The following is a 20,490-nucleotide window of genomic DNA, read 5'->3' as shown; positions in this document are numbered from 1 at the left end:
GGACAGCTGACTTTTGGAAGTTGACTCTCTGGCCCGACGCCATACAGTAATCTGCTACCACCCTACGAAGGACCCGTGCATCAGAAACCCGCGCCCTGGCCAAAGAAGACAATCGTCAGCGAAGAGTAAGTGGGAAAGAGGACTAGCCCCTGGGGCGGGAACATAGGCCTCCAGCTCCCTACGGGCACCACACCCCTCTGCAAAATCAAGAGACCAAAATATTCAGCACAAAGAATAAACAAGTAAGGAGATAAAAGGGCATCCCCTGACGCAGCCCCATAGTAGACATCAAAGAAAGGAGAAGGTGTGCCATTGACCAAAATCGAAAACTTTGGCCCCCTGACACACCCCAGCAACCCAGTCGATCCACTGCCTATGGAATCCCGTACGGCCTCCAGTGTCTGCTGAAGAAATCATCCATCTGATCCTGTCATAAGCTCTCTCCATATCCAGTTAATAGCCATCAGGCTATGGTCGCTTCGATGCTCGCTGAAGGGTCCCCAATCATCTCCTGAGCCAGCAGAACATTATGGGGAAATGTTTCTGCCAGCTATAAAAAGCCCCCTGCTCCTGACTAATGATGCCAGGCAGAAGGGGCTTCATCCTCCGAACCATAATTCTGGCCACTACCTTATACAAGGTAGTGCACAAGCTAATGGGTCTGAAGTGGCAGGGCTCGGCCGCCTCCTGACGCTTCGGAATGAGCGTGATGAAGGTAGCCTTCCAATCCCCTGGCATCACCGCCTGGGAGAAGAAGCACTGAATGGCCTCAACCACCGTGTCTGAATAATACCCCAATATCGTCGAAAGAAGAACGGGGGAAACCTATCTGGTCCCGGAGCCTTGTCTGGAGCCAAAGCCCAGACTGCCTCCTGTACCTCCTGTGCCGACACCGGTCGGACCAGGGCTGCGTTCTCATCATCCTCGATCCTAACATCCATCCGCGGAGGGATGGGGTTACTGTCGTCGGACTCCTCCTCCTCCGTCCATCTAGTGCGGAAGAAATCCAACAAGATCTGACGAATGGAGGCTCACCTTCCACCCGATGTCCCGACCTATCTCGCAGCGAGTGAATCGTGCTCCGCTGCCTCCGAATAATCGTAGTCCGGTGGAAGAAACTAGTATTGCGGTCACCCTCACGCACCCACTGGACTCGAGATTTCTGACGCCAGAAGATCTCGTGCTGTCGTAGAAGGGAGTGGTGAGTCGCTAGAAGCCCCCGAAGGTCACCCATATTGCTCGTCGAAAGCGTGCCTTCCAATCTTCTTTCGACTGCAACTCGGAGATCGCGGTCTCAACCCCCTCCACTCTCCGGATGAACCTCCTTTTCTCGCAGACTTTCCCTAGCTCCAACCGCTAGAAGCCCTCACAGATGATTTGGATCGAGTAAAATTATAGACCGTCCAATCACCCCGCTTCAGTATTCAGATACATCCCATCCGTACACCACAGTGTCCCGTGTAGGGATCTTAGTTGATGCCCTGTATTAACGGATGGGATGGACACGCGTCGTCAACGCGGACGGTGGATCCTTTTGTAGCGTTCTTGTACTACACGATACGCGTCAAATCTACTCACGCGAATAATCTACGCACGGAGACCGTATACACCTTATAAAAGGGCGGCCCTCCCAATAATCTGAGCGGTAAAAGATCTCCAAGTCTCAAGGGAAGGGGTTCGAGAAAACCGACGACGAGGAGAGGAGAGCGGCGGCGGCGACCGTTGCTTGGTCCTCTGCGAGCGGCATCTCAGTTAGGAGGACCTCGCCAGCCATTGCCGCCTCGACCTTGGCCTCGGAATTCAGTTCCTCTCCTTCCACCACGGTATTCTCCCTTCCTTCATTCCTAACTCTCACTTGTATCTCTTTCTCCGTATGTCTCTCTCTCGTTTTTGGTTTCTTGTAGATTTCTGATCCCTTTTCTAAGACCTCGGCCATGAATCTTACGTTATCCTTGGGTCTTCTAAGTTTCTGATCGGTTCTATTTTTTTATTTTTTGATTTTAACCTGTTTTATTCATTCTTTTGTCATTCTTTTATTAGTTGTTGTCGTCCTTTAATTTCAATGATAATGTTGTATTTCTTTGCTCTTGAATTTTTTTGGGTGTCTCTGATTTTTCCTATCAGTTTATTTTTTCTTATCATATCTTCTATTTGGTACTCTTTTGGGATTCTTCTTTTTTCCCCTTTATTTTGATGTGAGCTTAATTTCATTGTCTGAGGTCTTTTATTGTTGAGTTGGATCTTAGGTTTTGTTTCTCGCCTCGTTGATTATTTCTTTTTCTTTTTTTTTTTTGTTTGGGGAAATTAAGCCTTGGGTTTTCTTGCGCGTAGTTGATTCATTTTGTTCTTTTATCTTTGTAGTTTCTCCATTTGGTATTCTTCTTTTATTTATTAATATGTAGATGCGGTTTTTTGTTTTGACATTTTTGATGTATTTGTTACTTGATTGAGATTTGGGTGTGCATGTTTCTTTGCCTCTAAATTTTGTGAATCTTAAGTCAGCCCTGGAGTCTTCTTTGCTTCTTCAATTGGACTGCCTTCGAGAGAGTATCATGGGGTACATGCATTAAGGTAATTGCTAAATTGGCATATAAATATTCATATTTTATTTTTCTTGAATTTGTCGATTTTTTAGTTGGTTTGAAAATATTTCAAATGTTTTCTGCCCCTCGTGGATATGCTAAAAGCCCATGACAGTATCTTGGGCCAGAAAATTCTGAAATATCACGTATTCCTCTCTTGGTTATTTTGACCCTCACAAAGATGCAATGAAGTAAAAATGAGAAGATCTTTAAGGGCATTATTTAAGCCTATTCTGCACCTTTTGGGCCATTAGATATACGCGCAACAGACTTTAAGGCCATTTTTCATTGTGAAAGTTCAATTGTTTTTTGTCATCAATTATTGTTGTGCCTTGGAAGAATGTGCCATGATATAATTAGTTGGCTTTTTTTTTTGGTACAAGTAAGGGCTTAAAGCTAACAACAAGTCAGGAATACAATAGGAAATCAGAACAAAGATTACAGAAATACAAAACCTCAGCATACATACTAGCTATATTATAGTAAGAAGAGGTAAAAATAACACATCTGGCTCCCGTTGAAACCATTAGGATGTGCCAATCATCACTGAACCTGAAGGTTGAAACAGCTTCCTTCTCTGAAATGCTACTCCTATTGCATCAGCCTGCAAAATAGCTGTAATATTCTGGCATTAGATTGATGCAGAACAACTGGCAGGGAGAAGAGGGAAGAGAAAGAAGTTAGAGAAGAGGGAGGGAAAGAGAGAACCAGCTTCTCACCTGGCTCTGCCATGGCTTTCACGCAAGAGTTTCAGAGAAAAAAGAGGCTAATTCATTCAATTAATCATTCATAATCCTAACAAGTACATGAAACCCATATATATATATAGGGTCACAAGATAACAAAAAGACTCCTACAAAAAAAAAAAACAATCCCATAAAGGTCTTCAAATGACAATATGCAAACAAGCCCAATCAACATAAAATAGAACAAAATAAAATCATCATAAAATCAATCCAAAAACTAGCTGAAATGGCTGAACCCGCTGAATTGACTGAACCCGTTGAACTGGCTGGATCCTTGTGGCGACCGGCTGACCCTGGCACTGTTGTCCGCACCAACTCTCTCCGGATGGAAAGAAGTCGATCATGACGAAAGTAATGGCTCGGTTGTAGCCCCCGGTAGTACTCGAACAAGTCCGGTCAATTCTGCTGCAGCTCCTCGCGTGGGATTCAAGTATAGTTCGAAATTTGGTCGTCCTCGCCATACGAACCAGAAAACGCCGGGATGCCTCCATCACTGGCAAAAACTATTTGTTCGGCAAAATAGAATCAATATACTCTTTTCATGCTCGATGAAGGAGAAAAGGAGACGAAGATGGCATGGAATCAGTAATAGGATAAGCAATTGGCTCAGGAGAGGGTTCAGCAAAAGGTCATCAGGGATTGCAACCAAATCTTTGATATTAAAAGTAAGGATATTACCAAAATCAAATGATGAAGTCAATGGCATAGGGCATCAAGTGCCATCCTTGTGCAACACCTGAATGGTCCAACATTAAGAGATCACACTTCCTTAATATGGATCATTATGTAAACCCTAAGTTTTCAAATTCAACGGGATGCAGGATGTGGACTACACTTAGAGTGGACGAGCTAGACTCTCTCTCTCTAAAGATTGCAATGGATATAGGTGTAGCGCGGATGCATCCTAGGGTATTAGGTTTGTTATCACGCACTTTCTCATTAATGTCTTGAATGTCATCGATGTTTGGTTCATAGACTTGTTCCTCGAAGTCATTTGTGTTATTTTCTGAGTCTTTGTTGATCAATAACTAGAGGCGTATTGGCACATTGAGAGGCAACGTGATCGAAACCTTGACATTTTATAGCACTGAATTCTAGGGTTGGCTTTGGGGGGTTCACCGAAAGATTTTCCTACCTTTAGTGTTTCGGCTTGGGATAGGAGCTGTAGAAGGGGTTTTAGGGGATAGAGGGACCCTACAAAAGGTTTGGACCCTGAGAATGGGGACTAGTGGAAGTGCCCTGATTGGCAGAGCGTCTCACAAACATGGACTTGGAGACCTGCTCATAGTTTTTGCACGAATTGTATGATGCCTGGTCTAAAGTGGACACCTTTCGGAGGACAAGTTCTTTCCTAAGTTCATCATTCAATCAATCATTTATCAATCCTAACAAGTGTATGGACCCATATATATATGATCACAAAATAATAAAAAGACTCCTACAAAGAAAACAATCACATAAATGTCCTCAAATGACAATATGCTAACAGAGTAGACAATGGAGTAATGTTCCATTCTCTGTTTGAGTCAATCAAATTCTGGACCCACATTTGTGTGCAGTCCATATCCATGTTAATAAAAGTGGGCCACTTATTAAGAGGAATAGTGTCCACCCAAGGGTCATTCAAAAGTGCAATAGATATCATTACATACATTCCACTGAAACTGATAATGGACCTTTGATCCATATGAGGTAATTTTAGTCCAGATTGAAGAGCATCTATTCGGCCTCTTGTAGTTGCGCCATGATCGTGTGAACCGGTATTTGGCACTGACCACCTGTGCCCACAGAGAGGAAGGTTAAGCACCAGATGAGCAGCCAGCTTACATAAATAAGCCTGTCTTCTAACTAGCAGGGAACATATGGCCAAGATCTCCACTCTCCCAAGGTAAACAAGTGTAAGTGCCATGAAATGAGATGTGGACCCCTTCTCTCTGATGAAGGTCCTCATAAAAAAGCTTGGAGTTCTTTCTCCATTCTATGCAACACAGCTAATGGAATATGTAGGCATGACATGCAGTATAGAAGGGAATGGATGAGAGCACTGATTGGAGCAGAGTTGCACGTTGCGGTAGAGATAAGGCCCTCCATTCCAGATCGCAATCTTTCCTAGCATTTTCTCCATTAGAAAATTAAATTCAGATGATCCCAGAGGCATACCTGAAATGGAAACTCCTAATATTTTCCAAAACTCCTTGCTTCTCGACTATCTGTGACACAGTGCGAATCCTTCTTTTTGTTGTTCTTGGGTTGAGGGACTAAATATGATATGTGATTTTTCAGTGTTAACCGCTGACCTGACATTGGGCAATATAGTTTAGGGTGACTTGAAGACATAGACTATCTCTGATGGTTGCTCTAGCTAATAATAAGCAGTCGTCCTGCAAAAAAAGTTATGTGATAATTTTGGACCTTGTCTTCCTGGCTTGAAAACTCTTAATTCTTCATATTGTACAGCAAGGTGCAGAAGCCTGGAAAAATTTCCAGTACATAGGATAAATAAGTAGGGGGATAACAGGCATCCTTGCCGAAGTCCCCTGGATGCGTGAAACCAATCTGTAGGTGTGCCATTGATCAATAAGGCAAACTGGAAATTTGTTGCACACTCTTGTACCCACTGAAATAAATTTATGATGGAAGCCAGAAGTAGCTAGGACCTTCATAAGAAAAGGCCAATGAATCCTGTCATAAGCCTTTTCCATATCAAGTTTTAATTTGCCATTAGACTTTTGGAAAGCGGAGCTCTCATCAGAGAATGCATAATTTCTTGGCCGAGTAAAATGTTATCAGGGATGCCATGGCCTTGGGATGAAGGCTCCTTGCTCTTCAAAAATTAATGAAGTGATAATAGGTCGTAGTCTATTAACAAGGATTTTGTAGCTACTTTGTATATAGTAATTACAGAGGCTAATAGGCCTATAACTCATTTTAGGCTTTTTGGGTTGCTTGTTTTAGGAATTAGCACAATACAGGTCTTCTTCCATGAAGTCGGCATTCTACCAGTGTTGAAGAAATATTTAACTGCACTGATAACCTCCTTCCTGATAATATGCCAAAATTCATGGAAAAAAATGCTTGAAACCCATCTAGACCGGGAGCTTTAATCAGGTGCCATGCTTCTAATTGCCTCTTTCCACTTCATCTTCAGCCACCACCCTGATCAATATCTCATTTTTGCTCCTGACTGACAGTATTAGCTGGATTTCCAATGTTTTTTCTTTTAGAGATTGTCCTCTTTTGAAGATATTCCCAATTCTCGTCCTCCACTTAATCAAGCTTCCTTTGTTTTGTTGAGAAGGATGGTGAGTTTGATACCGGGTGAGTGGTGGTGTCCCTTGCACTTGCCATGCTTCTCTGATCATTTGTTGAATACCTTCATAGTGGATCCATATCTTCTCAAATCAGAATGAGTGGGGCCTCCAATTAATTCTATCTGAAATTGATACTAATAGTGGGCAGTGGTCTGAAGCAAACCTGGTTAAATACCTGATGTGTGTGCACCATCTTCTAAAGCATCTAAATGCCTTTCAGTTATATAATATACATATGTGCACATGTTTTATGTGCTTCTTCACTCTGTATGGCTGAATTCTTTTTAACAAGAAGGTGAAAATGTTGAACTCTGGTCGACTTTTGCTGATGGTAGATGCTTCAAGAGATTATTTGGTCATTGAATTTGCCATTGAAAAAGCAACTCAGAAAGTACACTTTTCTTTTTTGTTTGAAGTAGTGATCAATTCTTCAGCACATAACATAGATCAACATTGATTGTCATCCTAACTCTGTAACTTAGAAACCCTTCAACTTTTTTCTTAAAATAATTGCTTTTAAAGATCACAGCTAGCAGAATGCTTCATCTCTTTCTCCCTTTCGAAGATCTTCAGCAATTATCTTGAAAATTTTTGATGTTAAGATGTTTTCTGAATTTTTTTTATTAAACAGGGGCCATCATGAGCGCCCAAGGTTATCCATTATTTTATACAATCACCTTTAATAGTATTTGTCTATGATCCTTTAGTAAGCACTTAAAACGAATGATCAGGAACAGTTGGGGCATGCAGTGAGGCTTGATTTGGCCCATCAAACCTTTGTAGCGAGTGTTGGTCTTCACTTTTCTTTTTTCTATTATTTTAAAAATATAATCATTTCTAATTCAAAAAAAAATATTATCATTTTTGTATTGCTGATATTGTGTTGTTCATGAAAAGGAAAACTTTTTTGTCTATTACAAAAAAGATAATTCTACCTTGTAAATAAATAGATAATGAAACAATATCTTTATCTGCTGCATGTTTTTTGAAACATGGATGCAGATTGGTGGACCCTGCTTACTCTAATTAATCTATTCAAACATGTTCTTGGTTTTAGTTTTCCTTTGCATGCTAGATGATGATGAGGATCTTCCAAATCAATTGGCATTCATTCAGATGATATAATACTCATATCTGCATCATATATATTAGTTTGATAGAAAAGGTAAAACATATCCATATTTTTATTTATGCCTATGCTAATGCATTATGTATGCATATGGACTCTTTGATCATTTAATAATTGTTTGGTTTACCAGTATTTTTCAAAGCATGGTATAGAAGTTCATGCTTTTCTTCCAATTCTGCTTATAGCTCAGGGCCTAGAAATGGACTCAAGGGAAATGATTGCACAGTATTAGCTCCCATTGTATAGCATTGTTGATGCCAACTTGTTCCATTTTTGTGCATATTGCAGGTAGGATAGTAATTCTTACCAAAAGGGTGGGAAAGACCCAAAGCATACATATTTACAAAAGGTTTTGATAAATCCCTGAAGTGGGTCAGATATTATTTTGATAAGATCAATTTGATCTCCACTATCTTGATGCTGGATCTTTTTTCTTTAATTAATTTTAACTTATTGCAGATTTGATTCCCCCTTTAAGAGCATTTTGGGTCTTGCCATGGAGGTTTTCCTTATGGTTACTTGGGTTTATTTTTGAAATCTGGCACCTTCGTTTGCTTTGCTGGGTGCAAGTTCCTTTTGTTCAACCATGGTATTCACCTTCCTTAAATCCCTAACCTCCTGTTCTACTTTGTGTCTCTTGATTGATTTCTGATGTCTTTTTAAAACCCTTGCAGCCTCTGAAAACTGAGAAGTCTCTAAAATTGATGAATCATGCCCATTTGAAGGATAAGTCCATTGAGATTATGCAATGCTTGAAACCCCCCCCCCCCCACAAAAAAAAAAACACCATGACTCCCACCACTTTTAGCAATTTATCTCATCTACAATTTTTTCATCTGTAGATATTTATTTTGTCAACACTTGTTCCTGTTCTTGACATTGTCATCTTTTGGAAAGAATCAATCCATACCCTAAAATATTTGGAGGTTTGGTCTCAATGCTTCAGGTGGTCACTTAAGCTCTGAATTGTATCGTCGTACCCGTTTAAGCAAGCAACGATGTGTTTCTTTGGTTACCTGGTTCACTCTTTGGTTTCTTTGGTTCTTTTGTGGCTTCGGTTCTTTCTTTTTTGTTCTGTCAACATTGGTGTGTCGCTTCTCATCTCTCCTAGCAAGAAAGTAGAACTTTTTGTTGGTTTTCTGTGTCCTATATGTTATATATGTGGGTTTTTCTGCAGGGCTGGATTGAGTGTTATGTATGATCAAGTCTTCATGTACTCTACTTTGATCACAGTTTGGTATTCTCTCTCTTATGTTTTCTTGATGTAGTCTTAATTTCATAATTTGAAATCGTTATTATATGAGTTGGATCTAGCATTATTGATCTTGCATCTTGAATGCTGTGAATATACTGTTAGCATTTTTCTCTGTCTTTCATTAGTATATTTTCTTACTTTTGTGTCTAATCTGTTTTTGATATTCTTTTGCTATATTTGTGTGGGCTTAACTTGGGTTTAGATTTCTACATCCAGTATCTGAGACAAGCAACAAGTGCTATCAAACATCTATGTGCATCCATCCTTCTCTGTACAAGGTTTAGATTTTTAAATTAGCTTGCTTTATGTTTATGTGGGAATAAATATTTTCTAAAATCTTGACCAGTTTTAAACTATGGCTGTCAATCATGTTCTGATCTGAAGCAATCAAAATAAACTTAATTTAGAAATTATTATCATTCTCTTAATTGGATTCTGATGGACTCATCGCTCTTCTTGGGTGTGATGTTCAGTTGTATAAAGAGTTTGCATCAAAACTCAATTCTATACCTATCAGGTATACCTAGAGATTCGAGTAGTAAAGCTAAGCTTGTCACTACTGGATAATTCTCAGATCCCTTTGCACGTCCAATGCTAGATACTGTGCAAATAAATTTTCTTATGGTTTCTTGTTAGTTCAACATTTATATCAATGCATAACTATCAGTTGCTAGTACTCATTTGGCTTTGCTGTCCTTGGCTTGTCGATGTTGATGGTTGGTTAAACTTTATTTTTATATTGTGGATATTATTCCATCCTTTTTGGCTATGCAATCCACAATCTAATTTTCTTGCTTAAATCTATGGATGCCAATTTTCGTGTTGAACAGTTAGCTGTCCAACCTTGGAAACAGTTTTCATTCTGGGCGTGAATGGAAGACATAAAGTATTTGGACAATCTCAATGCAGTGAAATAGTTATGCAAGCAGGGTGTAGCTCCCGTTACTTTGGCATCCCAACTTCTGATAATTGTTTTTCAGCATGTCATTTTTTCGTGGAGTGAAAATATTAGTTGGGAGAGATCCGTTCATATCTTCTTTTCCCCTCTCTGTATACATGTATTTGTAATTAACTTGACAAACTATTTTCTTGATTGTTCCAATGGATATGGACCTTGATTTAGAGTTTGATGAATTGCTAGATTTATAATCATTAAATCTCTTTCTAAAAATTTGGGTTCGGCATTATTGTATCTTGCATTGCATGATTTTAAATTATTTTGTTTTTAATAATTATTATTCTGATTGTGTTTCTTCATTGATTTCTGATCCTTTCTTTGAACCTCAGCAATTCTCTGAAGCCAAGAAGGCTGTCAGGTCAATGAGTCACACTTCTTCGAAGAGAATATCTGTTAGAATTGTATGATCCCATAGATATCCTCTTTTAGGAAAGACTGGAATATGCAATTTCCTCATCAAGGTGAGCAACTCTCGTCTTCCCGTTTCTTCTGACTTTTACCAGTTTATTTCATCTAGGATTTCTCCTTCTCTTCTTCATCTTAGTGACTTATGTTGTCAAAATTTGTTCTTGTTCTTGACATTCTGCTACTTTTGCAAGGAACCAACCAAAACCCTTAAATATTTGGATGCATGTCTCAATTTTTTAGTGGCCATTAAACTCTCGGTTTTCTCGTCTTACCTGGTTCAAGCAGGAAGCAGTTAGAGTTTCTCTTCACTCTTTGGTTTCTTTGGTTCTTTGTGGGTTTGGTTCTTTCTTTCATGTTTTCTTGACATTGGGTTGTTTCTTCTCTTCTTTACTGGCAAAAGAGTAGAAGATTTTGTTGGTTTTCTGTCTCTATATATATGATATCTGTGATTTTTGCAGTGTGAATCCAAGTGTTGTATATGGTCGAGTCTTCATGTTATATCCTGGGAATTACTTTTTCCTCTTTCGTATTCTTTTTATTTTTCTTCAAAGTATTTGGCATAGGATTACAAAGTATTTGGCATAGGATTAATTTCAATGTTGTAGGTCCCTCATTATGCAAATCAGGCATAGTGTCATCTATCTTGCCTCCTGAATGCTGTGAATCTTAAGACATAAATTACTCTTGGGTTTTCTCTGTTTCTTGTATCAGTTTTTTTTTCTGTTGTATTTTTATTTTTTTAGCATAATATGGATGCCATCTTAATTTTAGTATCTGAGATCTGCATTATGTGAGTTGCATTTGGTGTTACATTTCTTGCTTCTTGAATTTATTTGTTGAGGTCTATCTGTTTTTCTTCTCATTTTTCTCATTTCATAGTTTTTCTCTACTCTTTATTATTTATAATAGTTGATTTTAGTGTTTGATGTCTTTATTGTTTTAGTTGCATCTAGTTTTTTTGTTTGTTTCCCTGTTTGGTCGATCAGTTTATTTTTCCCCCACCTTCCATTGGTATTTTCTATGTTAATTTTCACTATATTGATGCAGGTTTAATTTTGACATTTTTGATGTATTGATTTATATAATTTTTCTTTGCCTCTTAATTTAATGGATCTTAAGTTAACCCTCTGTCTGCTTTACTTTTTCCTTCAATTTACTTATTTTTGTGTTTCCTCTTTGGTTTATTTTATTTTATTCCTGAAGTTGGCCTCAGTGTTTCATTGTTTCTTTGTCAGTTTATTTCCTTGTTTTCATGTTTCCATTAATAGTTATTCATTTATTTTGTTTTTTTTAATTTATGATCTTTATCTTGTACAAATGTCTTCATTATCTGATATCTGTTTAGTGTTATATTTCTTGTGTTTTGAACTTCAGTGAATCTTTAATGAAACTTTAGTTTTCTCTGTTTCTCTAATGAGATTATTTTCTTAATTCATGCTCTTCTTTAATATTTTTGATGTTATAGATTTGTTTTTTTTTAGCATCTTCTTTAGTTGGAAGTAGTATTTTCTTTCTAGCCACTTGAATGTGTGTCTATATTAAGTCAGTCTTGGGTTTTCTGTTTTTCTTTTTTTATTGTATTTTTATGTTTTCTTTCCTTGCTATTCTTCTATTTTACTTTTTTATATGAAAATATTGATTTGAACTGAATTTTGGTACATAAGGTCTTCTCTATTGAGTTTTATGTGTTTTATTTCTTGCCTCTTTATTCTTTGAGAGTCTCAAAGCAGCCTTTAAGTTTTTCTCTTTTTGATCAGTTTTTTTGTTTGATTTGTATGCAATCCATTTAATATCCTTTTGTTTTATAATTTTAATATTCTAATGATTTTGGCAGAGTTCTTATTGAGTTGGATCTATTGTTATACTTCTCGCCTTTCCCCCCAGTGTTAGCTTTGCATTCTCTCTCTCTCTCTCTCTCTCTCTCTCTGTGTGTGTCTCTCTCTCTCTCTTTTCAATCAATTTGTTTTCTCGTTTTCATGTTTTATATGTTTGAGGTTCTTTTCTTTTATTTTTTAGGCATGGGCTTAATTTGTATCCGAAATCTTTGTATTTGATTCATCAACTTTTGGCTTCTTGAATTCTTCTTAGTCTTAATTGGCCTTGGATTTTATCTGTTTCTTCAATGAGTTCATTTTTAGTTTTATGCACTATTTATTTTGTACTCATTTTTGTTATTTTTTCTAGTTCATTTGATGCGGGCTTGATTTTAGTACCTTAGGTCCATTGTTTTAAGAAGTGGGTTGGGCACCGGCCTATGCAGCCGCCTAAGGCGGATCAGGCCCCACATGCCTTGCTTGGGCTTGGGCAAGCCAAATAAATGGCGTGTCGCTGTGGCATGCATCTATGCTTAGGCGGCTGCTCAAATTGGTGGCTTGAGGGCCTAAAACCTAAGATGTGGGAGGGCGAAAGATATTGTTGTTTTTTTTGAGAAGGAAAAGACAGAGAAACAGAGGTATGTGAAATCTGAATTTGAAATAGAAAAAGTAAATGAAAAAGCTGATACGATGCAGCAAAAAGGATTTTTATTCACCACCAGTGCATTACATTTATAGTGCAAAAGTAAAACTGAAAAGAGAGTGGATCACAAGATTTACGGTAACAAACCATGACTTATGATGCGCTAACAATATCCTAGAGACTAGAACTCATTGACTGAAAAACAAACATCTGTTATTGACAAGAAACTAAATTTAGAAAACTAAACACGTGGATTTGCAGTTGTGAAGCATATTCTTAACACTCCTCCTTGCTTTAGGCACTGCAAATTCCAATTCTCTTCCTTAGTAACTCAAACTTGCAAACTGGAAGTGGCTTTGTGAACAAATCTGCCAGCTGATCTTCAGACTTGCAGTAAACTAAATTTACTTCTCCAGATTGCTGCACCTCCCTTAAGAAGTAAAGCTTGATGTTGAAGTGTTTCGTTTTCCCATGAAATACTGGATTTCGAGAAATTGCAATTGCTGCTTGATTATCAACAAAAATCTGAGTACTATCATTTTGCTCCATGTGTAGATCAGATAGTATTTTCTTTAGCCATAAAGCTTGGTTTGTTGCTGCACTTGCTGCAATAAACTCTGCCTCTGCAGTGGATTGTGCTACAATCTCTTGTTTCTTTGAACACCATGAGAAAACACCTGAGCCTAGGCTGAAACAGTATCCTGAAGTACTTTTCATGTCATCTACAGAACCAGCCCAATCACTATCTGAAAATCCACACATCTTGAAGTTTTGACACTTCTGAAACTTAACACCACAATCAACAGTACCCTTGATAAACCTTAATACTCTTTTTGCTGCTCTTAAATGCACTTCACTAGCACAATGCATAAATCGAGATAAGAGACTTACAACAAATAAAATATCAGGTCTTGTTGCTGTAAGATACATTAAGCAACCAATCAAGCTTCTATAATAGCCTTCATCAACTTTATCAGCACCATCTTCTTTGCTCAGCTTCTCTTTTTGACCCATTGGCGTGTTTGTTGCTTTGCACTCCTCCATCTGAAATTTCTTCAAAATTTCCTTTGCATACTTCTTCTGACAGATAAATACTTCATTTTGGCTTTGTTGGACCTCCATACCAAGAAAGTAAGTCATAAGGCCAAGGTCTGTCATCTCAAAAACCTGCATCATCTCTTGTTTAAACTCTTCAACCATTTGTACATTATCTCCTGTTACCAAAAGGTCATCAACATAAAGGGACACAATGAGAACATAACTACCCTTTTGTTTAACATAAAGAGTAGCTTCAGATAAGCTTCTTGTGAAGCCTAAGTTTAGCAAATGTTCATCTATCCTGCTGTACCAGGCTTTTGGGGCTTGCTTTAAGCCATAAAGGGCCTTTTTAAGAAAATAAACCTTATCCTCTTCACCTTGCACCACAAATCCTTCTGGCTGCTCCACATATATTTCTTCTTGCAAAACACCATTTAGAAAAGCTGATTTGACATCTAGCTGAAACACTTTCCAGCCTTTTTGTGCTGCTAAAGCTAACAACAATCTGATTGTGTCTAATCTAGCAACTGGAGCAAAAGTTTCAGAATAATCAACACCAAAATTTGAGCATACCCCTTAACAACAATCCTTGCTTTGTGTTTGTTGATGGAGTTATCAGCATTTAGCTTTGTTCGGTACACCCATTTTACTCCAATGATTTTTCTGCCTTCTGGTTTGTGGACTAATTCCCAAGTTTTATTCTTGTGAATCATTGACATCTCCTCCTCCATAGCTTTCTTCCACTTTGGATCTTTAAGAGCTTCTTCATGGCCAGCAGGTTCGCATAATGCCACATTACATCTTTGATAAATGTCTGAAAGTGGTCTTGTTCCTCTAACTGGAGGATCATCTTCCAATTCATTTTGCCACTGCTCCGTTGTCTCCTCTTCAAGAGAATTGCTTATAAATTTTTGTGAAGGTCTGCTTGTTCCTTGCGAATTTTCCCAGTTCCATTGCTCATCCTCATTGAAGTGAATATCTCTAGTAATCACCATTTTTTCTATTTGAGGGTGATATACTTTGTAGGCTTTAGAAACTGTGCTATAGCCCACAAAGATGCCTGGAATTGCTTTTTTGTCAAGTTTGTCCCTCTTGACCTGTGGAATATGGACAAAACACAAACAACCAAATACTTTAAGAAAGCTTAATGAAGGTATATACCCATACCAAGCTTCAAATGGAGTTTTGTCTTCAACGGCTACACTTGGAAGCCGATTTTGCAGAAATACTGCTGTGTTGGCTGCCTCTGCCCAGAAACTTTTTGGCAAATCCTTCTCATGTAGCATGCATCTGGCCATCTCCATGACGTATCTATTCTTTCTTTCACTAACTCCATTTTGCTGTGGAGTGTAAGGAGCAGTGCGCTGATGTTCAATGCCAGCTTCATCGCAAAACAAATTAAATTCTGCTGAGGTGTACTCCTTTCCATTATCAGACCTTAAAATCTGAATTTTGCAGCAACTTTGATTTTCCACCATCTTCTTGAACTTCCAGAATACTCCAGCCACTTCAGACTTGAACTTTAGGAAAAAAATCCAACACATTCTTGTAAAATCATCAATGAAAAGAATGTAATACCGGCTTCCTTGAAGTGATGGTGTTTTTTGAGGTCCTCCCACATCTGTATGAACTAGTTGCAGCTTCTGTGATGCTCTCCAGGATGATTTAGGAAATGGTTTCCTACTTTGTTTTCCAAATTGACAAGCATGACAATTTGGCAAGTGATCAACCAGAGTTGGTAGACCTCTTATCACTTCATCTTTCTTCATCTTTAGCATTCGTTGAAGATGACAATGCCCAAGCCTTTTGTGCCAGACTTCGGTGATGTTGATATTGGTGGAATAAGCTGTGTGCTCCTCCTCCGTTGGATCAAATGAGAAGCTTTTACCTCTCATTTTAACATGCAAGATCTCCTTTGCAGCAGCATCATAGATACGACAATACAAGTTTTCAAAGGACACCTTAAATCCTTTTTCTATTAACTGGCCAACACTCAGCAAATTTTGATCAATATCAGGTACATAAATAACATCTGAAATTGTTTTTGTACCTGAGCTGGTTGTTATTGCAATGGTTCCTCTTCCTTTTGCTGCAATATAACCACCATTTCCTATCCTGACTTTCGTCATTGCGGTAGGCTTTAACTCCTTAAAAAGAGTTCTGTCAAACGTCATATGGTTTGTACAACCACTGTCAATTAACCAACATTCTGAGGAGACCTTTGTAGAGAAACAAGTGGCCACAAACATCTGATCTTCTTCTTCTTGATCAGCTACTTGAGCATCTTCTTCCTTTTTCTGAAATTTGCTTTTGCAAATCACAGCTTCATGTCCAAGCTGATTGCATTTGCTACACTTTGCATTAGGCCTCTTCCAACACTTGAATGGAGGATGACCCATTTTACCACAATGTTTGCAAGGAGGGTAGTTTCCCTTTGAGCTTCCACCTTTGCTTTGAGTGTGGTTGCTTGAACTGTTCCCAGGACTTGAGACTTGTTTCTTCTTTTTATTGTTTCTCTGGACATGCTGGTGTTTAACTGACAAGGCTCCTTCAACAGTAGAATCTTGTCTCATAAGCCTCCGTTGCTCTTGAGCCTGCAAAGCATTCAACAGTTCTGCCAAGGTAATCTTGGACAGATCTTTAGTATTTTCCAAGGTGGTTATTGAGGCTTCATATTTTTCAGGCACTGTAACAAGAATTTTTTCTACAATTCTTGAATCATCAAATTTAGTGCCAAGAAGCCTCACCTTGTTGGCAATGCCAAGCAATCGGTCTGAGTATTCTTTGATTGTCTCAGCATCTTTCATCTTTTGCAGCTCAAATCCCCTTATTAGATTAAGCACTTGCATACCTCGTATCCGTTCATCACCTGCGTATTCCTTCTTCATATACTCCCAAATTTCTTGTGCTGATTTGAGAGTCATGATCCTCGTAAAAATTGTTGTTGAGACACCAGCAAATAACACTGCTTTGGCCTTCGATTTTCTGGTTTTCTTCTCTTTGTGGCTTTTAATCTGAGCGACCGTCGGGTTGTTCGGCAGCGGAGCGACTTCATAATCTTCTTCGACAGCTTCCCATAGATCTAAAGCCTCCAAATAAGTTTCCATTCTAACAGCCCAGAGCTGGAAGTTTTCTCCGTCGAAAACTGGAGGAGCAGCTTGAGAGAAATTTGAGAAACTTGTTTCAACTTCCATGGTTGCTCACAGGTCCCGTAAGAAATAGCAGCTCTGATACCAAATTGTTGTTTTTTTTGAGAAGGAAAAGACAGAGAAACAGAGGTATGTGAAATCTGAATTTGAAATAGAAAAAGTAAATGAAAAAGCTGATATGATGCAGCAAAAAGGATTTTTATTCACCACCAGTGCATTACATTTATAGTGCAAAAGTAAAACTGAAAAGAGAGTGGATCACAAGATTTACGGTAACAAACCATGACTTATGATGCGCTAACAATATCCTAGAGACTAGAACTCATTGACTGAAAAACAAACATCTGTTATTGACAAGAAACTAAATTTAGAAAACTAAACACGTGGATTTGCAGTTGTGAAGCATATTCTTAACAGATATGATTCCAGCACATTGTTGGAGATGGAGTCTATAGCAATCGATGAGCAGAAAGATGTTTTCTTTTTCATCATCACCTTCATCTTCTTCTTCTGCCAATGGTGGTGGTAGTGCTTAACACCGTCATTGCTGCTAGGCATCTGCTACACCAAAAAGAGAAAAAGAAAAAAAAAATGAAAAGGAGAATGAAGATTGGCAATAAACCAGTATAGTTTATCATGTCATAGTTTATCTATGAGTTTGTCATTCTTATTTTTTCATGCTTTTAATGCTATTCTTCGTTCTTATCTTATTTTTTAAAGTGTTCATGATATCATATCATGTGGTAGTTCATTATAATGTTAAATCTAATGACTTTGATGTTTTGGATGTTATCGTACTTTTAAATTTGGTTACTGATATATGAAAACATTTTGTGCGTTATTGTTATCTTCTAAATTTTCATTGAATCACCTCATATTTATAGTTTTTGTAATTTTTAATTCATGAGACCGCTTTGAACTCTAGGCGCCCGCCTAGCACCTAAGTGCTAGGCAGTCGCCCGGCCACTCGTTTCCCACCCACAGTTTTGTAAAACCTTGCTTAGGTCTTCATTAGGGATTTAGAAAAGTAGCTTTCTCATAGGAATAAGGTTTTCACATTTCATGGAAAAGAAAAATTCATGTGTGATATGGAAAAGTCTAATTCATATCAACTCGGAATTGGGTTTTTTTCTCCAAAAGTGCCCTTAAGCTTTTAGATAGAATGGGATAAGGTATTTTCCTTCATTACGGTTATAACAAGTATTTTACACAACTTTTCTAGAAAAATTGATGCCCAACCAAACATAAGCTATTCTGGTATGTGCCACTTTTTTTATGGTCAACCAAATATGCAAAATACTACTTTCCCAGATATCATATATCTAGGCATTAGCTTTCTAGAAAAAATATTTCAGTAAGAAAATTCTTTCCGCGAACCAAATGAGTCCTATATGAGTTATTGTTTTTGGACTTTTGATTTTTTTTGTAATGTAAAATTAGGCTAGTGTTTTGTTGTTTCTTGGATTGATTTATTTTCTTATTTTTGTCTTCTTTATTTTGCCCTTATTTTTCTCTTTAATGTCTTTGATGGGAGCTTAATTTTTGTATATTATATCTTTGTTATTGACTTGTTATTTCTTCATTTTTTGAATATTGAGCTAGCCTTTTGTTTTCTCAGCTTCTCTGATCGGTTTGTTTGTTTTTTTCAGATGTACTGTTGTGGTCTTATCGTATCTCATGTCTTCTTTAATTGTGTTATTCTTTCTTGCCTCTTGAACTTTTGAGCATCTCAAGTTAAGCTAGCCTTTTTACTCACCCCATTGCCTCCCATGCGACAGTGAATTCTGCTGACTTCATTTAAGATTTCATCACTGAGGTACAAGCATACTTATTTATTTCTTTTTTAATAGAACTATCTTGATTTATTTGTTCAAAACAATGGACTGAAATATGTGGAAACTGCTCAATTGAGTTGCCAAAATAATGGCTCTTTAAACCCTCCTTCGGGCTATTCTATTGGAGTTTGTTTTATCTTTATGATTTTGTAACTGGTCAATTTGGCAGCCTGCTTCTTTTATGCCCATCAAGTGCTTACATTCATTTTTATGCGTAGTTTTAATCTAGCTTTTTTTTTTTAAAGAAAAAAGATAACTATAGCTGAAAGGTTTATATGATCTGTATTTTTCATTAAAATATGTTTCTCTTGCAGGATATTGGAATATGTCCTGATAGACAATTGCTACTGTAGATTAAGTGAATAAGTGGCTATAAAGTTAATGATACAAAAGTGCAAAAACAATTTGATATTGCAAATAACAACTGACAGGGCCAGAGTTGTTGCATAATTGGTAACTCTAAGTCATTAGATCTTGAAAATGTTTATATTTCTGTTACAAAAACATGTTGGATTCCATAAAGCAGCTATAACTTTCGTACTGTGTAAACTATCTATTATTTAATCTAATTTATATGTCAAAGCAAAGAAAACAATGCAAATACATTCTTAGAAATTACAAGAGTATTAATATTTGAGTCGTATGTAAAAGAAGCTCGAGCTCTTATGTCCCTTTACACCAGTCTTAAGTTGAAAAACATTTCTTTTAAAGCTCTAAAGCCTGTGACGCTGAAGCATAATACAGAGTTTGGTAAATAAAGCCTCATAATTGATAGACTTTAGAAACTATGACGCTCAATTGCCGGTGTTTGTAAAATTCAATAAAGCTGCTGGACATGTATAGCTTACTTGGTCTTAATGTTTTCTGCTTTATTAATTTCATACTAAATGCAACTATAATTTATTTTAGTCCACTCCGCTTACTAGTTACTTAGGTTCTGTAGAATTCTCTATCTAGTTTTCCTCCAGATCAAATATAGAAAGGAATTGATACGTGAATTGACTCTGCAGCCGAGTGCTTCAGACAGGGAGCATCATTAAAAGCTTAAGAAATTAACACTTTTGAGGATATTTTGTTGATCAGCTCTTTCTGTGGCGAGTTCTACTTGGTCACGTAGGGACAATAAAGGAGAGATAAGATGGTTGGCATCCCATAAAAGAATGCTGTCAATCTGTTGGCTGTTGGGAAGTACTTCGTTTCACTTCTCAAAACAATGTTAGCATGAAAGGTTGCAGGTGCTAGGTTGCAATCTTTTGAAAATATTAAAAACCAAACACGAAGTTTCTTAATGGAGGCAGGACATGAATGACTCTTTACGTATGGGAATTTAAATCCCACTTTAATGTGGCAACTCAAATCATTGGTGGTAGCCTGCTACTACATCTATGGGTAGTTCCGTTTGTAACTTGCATTAACAAACGGAGTAATACACTCATAAAGCTTTGTTTCAATCATTGAAATAGCTGTGGATTTATATGCTTTGAGAGTCAAGTTCTTCCAATTCAGGTAATACCTTTTCTTTTTCTTTTTTGAAATAACTTCTCAAATACTGCTCTAGCCGTACGGTTTTCTTTCTGCAGCTTCTTCGGTTCATTTTTCTCCGTTGATCTATTTATTTTTAT

At 37.6% G+C, this 20,490-nt stretch overlaps 1 long non-coding RNA gene across 1 annotated transcript; it reads left to right on the top strand.

Annotated features, from left to right (window-relative positions):
- The first annotated feature begins 1,645 nt into the window (after positions 1-1,645).
- LOC120111610 lies at positions 1,646-10,178 on the top strand. Its single transcript, XR_005512941.1, has 2 exons — positions 1,646-1,823; positions 9,854-10,178. It is a non-coding gene; the product is annotated as an uncharacterized LOC120111610 (long non-coding RNA).
- The last annotated feature ends 10,312 nt before the right edge of the window (positions 10,179-20,490 follow it).

Source organism: Phoenix dactylifera, chromosome 8, assembly GCF_009389715.1.
Source record: "Phoenix dactylifera cultivar Barhee BC4 chromosome 8, palm_55x_up_171113_PBpolish2nd_filt_p, whole genome shotgun sequence".
NCBI classification, from domain to species: Eukaryota; Viridiplantae; Streptophyta; class Magnoliopsida; order Arecales; family Arecaceae; genus Phoenix; species Phoenix dactylifera.
This window is presented reverse-complemented; position numbering and strand designations above follow the sequence as displayed.